Source organism: Dendrobates tinctorius, unplaced genomic scaffold (assembly GCF_039654945.1).
Source record: "Dendrobates tinctorius isolate UK_male_01 unplaced genomic scaffold, ASM3965494v1 ptg000022l, whole genome shotgun sequence".
Lineage (NCBI taxonomy): Eukaryota > Metazoa > Chordata > Amphibia > Anura > Dendrobatidae > Dendrobates > Dendrobates tinctorius.
Genome location: NW_027361690.1, coordinates 31,588,478 through 31,597,472, shown reverse-complemented (window position 1 = coordinate 31,597,472; position 8,995 = coordinate 31,588,478).

Below are 8,995 nucleotides of genomic sequence, written 5' to 3'. Positions count from 1 at the left end.
GATAACAATCCTCTAATTTGGCACCCCATTGTGATTCCTTATAATATTGACCCTCATTGCCTCTTTATTCATCACAGCATGATGGTTCACCAGAGCCCCCACATGGTATGATGGTCTACCACAACCCCTCAAGCAGTATGATTGTCCAGCAGAGCCTGCCAGTATTATGGTTCACCATATCCCCCAAGCAGTATAATTGTCCTCCTCAGCCCCCACATAGTATGATGATCCTCAACAGCTCCCTTGCAGTATGATAATTCTACATAGCTCCCCACAAAGTATGATAGTCCTCCAAAGCCCCTTACGCAGTATAATGGTATCTCCACAGCCATCTATGATGTTTGTTGGCATCCCCATAGGCCCCCACACAGTATGCCGGTATCCCAACAGGTACCCATGCAGTATGATGCACCCCCACAGACCACGCATACAATATGATAGTATTCTAAGTCCACAAAAAATAGAATTATAGAGTCATAGAGTCAACATCTCTTCTGCTATCTTGCCTTGCAGTGGATGTGGGCGGCATTATGCAGTAACATGATCTCATCAACCGATGCCTACTGTGTGGCATCAGCCTCCAACAGGCTGCTGGCCAGAAGTAGTCTGCATCCTGCTTGAGTAAGTGACAGAGCAGGGAGCTGGTAGCCCTGTGGTCCGCCACAGCTGTTAACAGTTTCAGTAACCTGAAGGTAGCCCATATGGCAGTTCTGGAATCTTCCCTAATATGTGTGCACCCTGCACAGTGCTCAATATTCATGTGCTATGACAAGTTCCACCTGCCATTCGCTAACTGACAACCATTTACCTATACACAGAAACTGGAGAAAGCTGTCAATCATCATTGGGTGGGCTGAGTTAAACTAACCTTTAGGGCTGCAGCAGATAATTAAGGATTTTGTAAAAATCACAGTATAAAAAAGGCATTAATGTCACTTTTAGCAAGTCAAAAATTTGATTCAGGTAAAACGAAGAAACCCATAGATCACTTTTCATAAATAAGGACTGGGTTCCAGTCTGAAACGCGTAGGAGAACAGAAATACTACACTAGATCATACTTGGATATGTTTCATTTTTTAATCATGCTGGAATAAAGGTTACCTTTTAATCTGGAATACGGCTGGAGGACTTTTCTTCTATGGATTTTATTGCACTATACTGGGCAGATATATTTTTCTCCATGCCAAGACTCCTATAACAAGCCTCTACAAGGTTGAGTTTTTATCCATATTGAAAGGAAGAAGCACCTATATGCACTAAATGGATGATGTCCATGCTTATCAGCAATATATCCTCTATTCCACTTGTTTGATGGAATAAAAGATGGTTTATGAATCAGTGAGTTAAGCAGCTTTTCTTCGATACTTATGTATGTTATGAACACAGCCGCAAGAAAAATAGTAATTAATTCAGAGTTGAAATCGGGGTCTCCGTCGCGATGTTGAGGTTGAGTAAAGTAGCTGTGATGGTCAACGTGTGACTGGACACACCGACTCCAGCAGGGCGAATTTCTATGGCACACGTGACCCTGGATATACCGCCTCCAGCAGGGCGAATTTAAATATTATAACGTGCAGCCAGATACACCGCCTCCAGCAGGCGAATTTCAGAATTACACGTATAACTGGATACACCGCCTCCAGCAGGGCGAATTTAAATAATAAAGGGAAACACCAGGGAAACTGATACAATGGAGGGCCCTGTGATAGGGAACAGGGACGTGGAGACCTCCTGCACTCCCCTGAGTCAGTGTCTCTACGCTCCTAACGATCCCTAAGCTGGATCCGCACCGGGTGCCGATCAGGATACCTAAAATCCCTTGCTCCCCCTGAACCAATCCCTTATTAGTGAAGTGGACGGTGCAGAAACTAATCCCACCACTGCACTAAAACACACATTAATAATAATAATAATTTTTATTTATATAGCGCCAACATATTCCGCAGCACTTTACAATTAAGCGGGGACATGTACAGACAATAAATTCAATACAACTTAAGACAATTCAAACAGTGACATTAGGAGTGAGGTCCCTGCTCGCAAGCTTACAATCTACAAGGAAATGGGGGGACACAGTAGGTGAGAAATGCTTGTTAATTCAGGTCTGGCAATTATAATAGGGATTTTCATATAAAGCTGCATGATCCGGTCATCAGCCCGTGTGTTTAAGTGCAATAGACAAGTATCAAGTGCAGTTATCATGTGCATGAAGGGTGTGGAGACAGATGAATAGTAGGGTGCAGATTCAGAATAATATTTGGAAGGAGGGAACAGGGCAAAGTTAGCTTGCTGAGTAGTTGATGTGGTAGGCTTGTTTGAAGAGATGGGTTTTCAAAGCGTGCTTGTATAGGTCATGGCTAGGTATCAGTCTGATCGTCTGGGGAAGTGCATTCCAGAGAGCTGGAGCAGCACGAGAGAAATCTTGGAGACGGAGGTGCGAGGTTCGGATTACGGGGGATGTTAGTCTTAGGTCATTTGTAGAACGGAGGGCACGTGTAGGGCGATAGACAGAGACGAGAGAGGAGATATAAGGTGGTGCAGAACAGTGGAGAGCTTTGTGGGTGAGAGAGATGAGTTTATACTGGACCCTGTAGCGAATAGGTAGCCAGTGTAATGACTGGCACAAGATGGAGGCATCGGTGAAGCGGCTGGACAGAAATATGACCCTGGCTGCCGCATTCAAGATGGATTGGAGAGGAGAAAGTTTGGTAAGAGGGAGACCGATCAGAAGAGAGTTGCAGTAGTCCAGACGAGAATGAATAAGAGCGACAGTAAGAGTCTTAGCAGTTTCAAAGGTGAGAAAAGGTCGGATTCTGGAAATGTTTTTAAGATGCAGGTGACAAGAGCGACTGAGTGATCGGATGTACGGAGTAAAGGAAAGTTCAGTGTCGAATATGACCCCAAGACAGCGGGCATGCTGCTTGGGAGTTATAGTTGAACCCTCCAGGGTTATTTCGATGTTAGGTAGAGTGAGGTTAGTAGAGGGGAGAAACGCAAGAAGTTCAGTTTTAGAGATTTAGTTTCAGATAGAGGGAGGACATGATGCTAGAGACAGCAGACAGACAATCCTTGGTATTTTGAATTAGGGTAGGGGTGATGTCAGGGGAAGAAGTGTATAATTGGGTGTCATCAGCATAGAGATGATACTGGAACCCAAATCTGCTGATTGTTTGTCCAATAGGGGCAGTGTATAAAGAGAAGAGGAGGGGGCCTAGGACTGAGCCCTGCGGGACCCCGATAGTAAGGGGACGAGAAGAGGAAGAGGAGCCGGAAAAAGATACAGTGAAGGAGCGGTCAGAGAGGTAGGAGGAGAACCAGGAGAGGGCTGTGTCCTTGAGGCCTATAGAGAGGAGCATAGTGAGGAGGAGCCGGTGATCCACAGTGTCAAATGCGGCAGAGAGATCCAGTAGAATCAGCAGGGAGCAATGACCTTTCGATTTAGCTGTTATTAAATCATTAGAGACTTTAGTGAGGGCAGTTTCAGTAGAGTGTAAAGAGCGGAAACCAGATTGTAAGGGGTCGAGAAGAGAGTTATCCGAGAGATAGCGGATTAGACGGGAGTGGACCAGGCGTTCCAGGAGTTTAGAGATGAAGGGAAGGTTAGAGACAGGTCTGTAGTTAGCAGTGCAGTTCTGGTCCAGGGATGGCTTTTTAAGTAAAGGGGTTATGATGGCATGTTTAAATGAGGAGGGAAATATACCTGAAGAAAGAGAGAGGTTAAATATTTTAGTCAGGTGAGTGGTGACCACTGGTGAGAGAGACTGCAGGAGCTGTGAAGGAATAGGGTCACTGTTGCAGGTTGTAGGCCGAGCAGAAGCGAGGAGCTTGGAAACTTCTTCTTCTGAAACAGGCTTAAAGATGTCTAGTGAGCTTGAGGTGCGGCAGGGAAGGGGATCCAGGCACTGAGGAGATAGGGCTGAGATATCCTGATGTATGTGGTTGATTTTTTCTAGGAAATAAGTGGCCAGATCCTCACCGCTGAGGTTGGTGATGGGGGCCTGTACTTTAGGTTTCAGGAGGGAGTTTAAGGTTTCAAAAAGTCGTCTTGGGTTGTTGGATAGTGAGGTGATGAGGGTGGTGAAGTAGGATTGTTTGGCCAGATGAAGGGCAGAGTTATAGGTTTTGAGCATGAACTTATAGTGGATGAAGTCTTCTGCTAAGAGAGATTTTCTCCACTGCCGCTCTGCAAACCTCGAGCAGCGCTGAAGAAAGCGTGTTTGCGTTGTGTGCCAGGGCTGCCGTTGTCTGTGTCGGGTCTTTCTGCGTATAGAAGGTGCTGCTTCATCTAGGGCATTCTTCAGTGTATTATTGAAGTGTGACAATGCTATGTCTGGACAGGAGAGGGTGGAGATGGGGGCTAAAGATGTGTGGAGATTGTCCCTAAGCTGTTGGGTATTAATGGTACGTGTATTCCGATAAGTGTGGTAAGTGGGGGTGTCCCGGGTGAGGAGACAATTCTTGACAGAGAAGGAAAGAAGGTTGTGGTCCGAGAGCGGGAGAGGCGAGTTAGTAAAGTCGTGCAGCGTGCCGGGACGGGAGAAAACCAGGTCCAGAGTATTCCCGTCCTCATGTGTAGGAGAATTAGTAAACTGTGAGAGGCTGAATGAAGAAGTTAGAGAAAGAAGATGAGAGGCAGACTGGGAGAGCGGATCATTGATGGGGATGTTAAAGTCTCCCATGATGAGGGTGGGGATGTCACAGGATAGAAAGTGAGTAAGCCAGGTGGTGAAGTGGTCTAGAAACTGGCGGGAGGAGCCTGGAGGGCGATAAACAACCGCCACTCGTAAGGAGAAAGGCTTAAAGAGTCTGACGGCGTGGACTTCAAAGGAAGGAAATGTAAGTGAGGGAACCGGGGGGATGACCTGGAAAGCACATTGTGATGAAAGGAGCAAACCAACACCTCCACCCTGTCTGTTCTCAGGTCTGGGGGTATGTGAAAATTTCAGCCCACCAAACGAGAGAGCGGCAGCAGCGGTGGTGTCTGAATGCTGGATCCAGGTTTCTGTAATAGCCAGAAGGTTATGGGAATTAGAGAGAAAAAGATCGTGAATGTAAGTCAGTTTGTTACACACAGACCGTGCATTCCAGAGAGCACATTGGAAAGTGAGAGGAGAAGGCATGCACTGAATGTTAATAAGATTAGCAGGGTTTCTATATGCAGCTGGAGGAGAGTAACGTATGCTGGTGGAGGGAGGCCCAGGGTTGGGGGAGATGTCACCTGCAACTATTAAAAGGAGAAAAAACAGAAAAAGCAGGTGGTGGGATGATTTGTATGAACGTTTTGAGTGCTGCATGGTGGTTTTGGATGGTTTGGTGTGGGTAAGAAATGTCAATAGAGCCTCAGAGTTATACATGGGAGAGGGGAAAAGGGAGGGGTGGATATGCAGAGAGTGCACAGAATGTGTAAAAGGGCAGGCGAGTTGTTAGAAAGCAGAGGTGAAGACAAAAAAGCAGCAGGTTGATATGATCAATGCAAATGTAGTACGACTGACCAAGAAGCATGCGTGCATGAAAAGCTTATGCACCTTACCTGTCTCCTGCCCTGTCCAACTGCATTGTCTAACTGCAAAGCACTTTATCCTGTTGCACTTAATATCTTTTGCACATGTGAGCCCGCACGCGTGCTATCCCAGCCAGAGCTAAATATATATGAAATGAAATGTCTGCTAGCTTCAGCCACCAAAAGGCCACAATCAGTAATTAACCAATTAGCACAAGGCCAGAGCAGGCATTACTATGCAGGGTAAATAACTAATGCTGGACAAGGCCATCAAACAGAGAAAGGGAAAAAAAAAAAAAACCTTTCTACACATTGACGAAAGTGACAAACAGGGAAACACCACTTAGCTTTGCTCTGTTGCTAATGCTCCCAGCAACAGAGTCCAGAACCTCAGTACAGCTTTCCTCCAGAATAGCTGCTGCTTCACCAAGCTTTGTCAGAGCTGCAAGGAACTCTCTCTAGCTCCTTCCACACCAGGACTCTGACTGAGCTGCCAGGAACTCTCTCTAGATCCTTCCTCCACCAAGGATGGTTGAAATGACCAATATCACCCACCCTGAGTGAGAGAACAAGACACACCTATATAGTTAAACCAGAGCAATCACACCTGTTAGGCTACTTTCACACATCTGGTGTCAGGGGTCCGGCGGCATGTGTCGAAAAGCCAGACCGCCGGATTTGGCCTGCAGCGGTGACACCGGATGTAGATGCGGTGCCTGATACGGCATGGGCAACATTTAAAGGAGCCGCTGCACCGGGGGACGAGAGAACCCAGCCACGGCGAGGAGCCGCTGCACCGGGACACGAGAGAGCACAGCTGCGGCATGGAGCCGCTGCACTGGGGGACGAGAGAGCCGAGTCGCGGCGAGGAGCCGCTGCACCGGGGGACGAGAGAGCCCAGCCGCGGTGAGGTAAGGAGAGAGAGACATGCACGCAGAGACGAGAGAGAGACGCGCTTGCCGGGCACTTGTGGGGTTAAAACTCACAGTGTCCGGGCATGCACACTTTAAAAAGCCGTTCCGGCGCTGCAAAAAAAGTTGCAGAGAACGTTTTTTGCAGACGGTGCATGTTTGCGGTATCTGGCAAAAAAAGGTGGCGCCGCATGTCCATCCGGCATGATGCGGCGATCATTGCATTCTATGTGACAAAACCGGATCCAATTACGGATCCAGTTTTCACACTTTTCGCTGCATCGTGCCGGATTCAAAAAGACGGATGTGTGAAAGTAGCCTTAGTGATAATCACGTGCACTAAACTAAAGAAACCACAGTGCAATGACCCTACCAGCCACCGGGCGCAAAACTAGAACTGAAATCACCACAGTGCAAAGACCCTAATGGCCACCAGGGGCAAAACTACCTTAAAGCCAAAGGTTTGAAGGGAAAAACAAAGTTGCTAGTGCATTTATCTGTCATAATCCAACCTGGATCATGACAGTAGCTTAGGGAATTATAAACCTAAACACTAGAGATGAGTGGCTCGATAAGCAGAGGACTGAGTTTGAGTCAAATTTCCAGAATTTGAGATTCAATTTGCTTTTCGCAAAAAAATAAACATACCATTTCCCACACTATTGAAGCATCAGCGAACACAGTAATGTCATTTTAGATTGCCGTGTGGACCTTCCCATAATTCTCTGCTGCTATGACATCTAATGCATTATTATAACTTGTACAGTGGTGGTCAGTACCTGGGCCATCACAGATCAGCAGTTCTCAGCGGCGCACAGTTTATACTGCAGAGTCATTTTCCATCTCCAGAGTCACTGGGTAAGTCTCTCTCTCATGTAGAGTGTAAGCTCTTATGGTCAGCCAGGTCTTTTCGTGGTCTCTCTTCAATAGAGTATAAGCTCTTATAAACAGCAGAGTCCTCTCTTCTGTAGAATAACGTGTAAGCTTTTATGGTCAGTAGGGTTCTTTTTCTCTCTCCTGTAGACTGTAAGCTCTTATGGCCTGTAGGGTTCTCTCTCTCTCCTGTAGAGTGTAAGCTCTTATGGTCAGTGTGGTTCTCTTTCTGTCCTATAGAGTGTAAGCTCTTATGGTCAGCGGGATTTTCTTTCTCTCTGCTGTAGAGTTTAAGCTCTTATGGTCAGCGGGGTTCTCTACCTCTCTCTCCTGTAGACTGTAAGCTGTTTTGGTCAGCAGGGTTCTCTTTCTTTCTGTTGTAGACTCTAAGCTCCTATGGTGAGCGGTATTCTTTCTCTCATATCTCCCACAGGTATTATTGCAGTAATTACAAGCTTTCCGGAATTGAGATACAGGTAAATTTATTTGCAAATCATATATACACTGCTCCCCTAAACATTCCAAATTTTTTTTATAGCCGTCATATGCTTTCAGAGATAATAATAATAATTATTATTATTATTTTATTTCTATAGCGCCGACATATTCCGCAGCACTTTACATTTCAGTGGGTACTTGTACGGACGAAAGACATTACAACATAACAATAATCACATAGATCATAATAGATACCAAGAGGAATGAGGGCCCTGCTCACAAGCTTATAATCTATGAGGAAAAAAGGTAGACACGAAAGGTGGGTGGTAACAGTTGCCTTCATTGCTCGGACCAGCCATAATGTTAAGTGTGTAACAGTACAGACACAGAGGGCTGATAGATGCATAAAGCATGTGGAAACATGATGCGGGGAACCTGGTTATGGTAAAACTTTTTCCTGTGCCACACAGGGATAGTTAAGTTAATGTGTTGAGGCGGTAGGCCAGTCTGAATAAATGCGCTTTCAGAGCACGCTTAAAATTGTGGGGATTGGGGACTAATCGTTTTGACCTGGGAAGTGCATTCCAAAGAATTGGCACAGCACATGTATAGTCTTGGAGACGGGAGTGGGAGGTTCTGATTATTGAGGATGCTAACCTCAGGTCATCAGCAGAAAGGAGGGCACGGGTAGGATGGTATACTGAAACAAGGGAGGAGATGTAGGGTGGTGCTGAGCCATGGAGGGCTTTGTGGGTGAGGGTAATAAGTTTATACTGAATTCTGGAGTGGATGGGTAGCCAGTGTAACGACTGGCACAAGGTAGAGGCATCGGTGTAACGATTGGAGAGGAATATGATCCTGGCTGCAGCATTCAAGACAGATTGGATAGGATCCTTTAGACTTGGTGCTAATTTTTATGGTCTCTACCAAGGGGAAATTGCTTACAGGGTAACTAAGTGAAACAGCCTACATACATACAGTACCCCATAGATACAAGTGAGCCACATTTCCTTTGTAAAGACTATGAAAATTAGCAGCAAATAAAAAGGCCCATATCTTTATCACCCTACGGCCAACAGAAAACTTCAAGGAGCAGCAGGAATAAAAAAAAAAAGAGCAAAACATGTCCAATTCTGACCTTGTAGCAGTTCATCTTTATGTGACCTGAGACTTACACACATGTAAGAAATTATATGAGTGTTGTTATTTCTACCACATTGAGAAAGACCTTCCTAATTAATACATATGAATCCATCCAGCAGTATCAGTCTG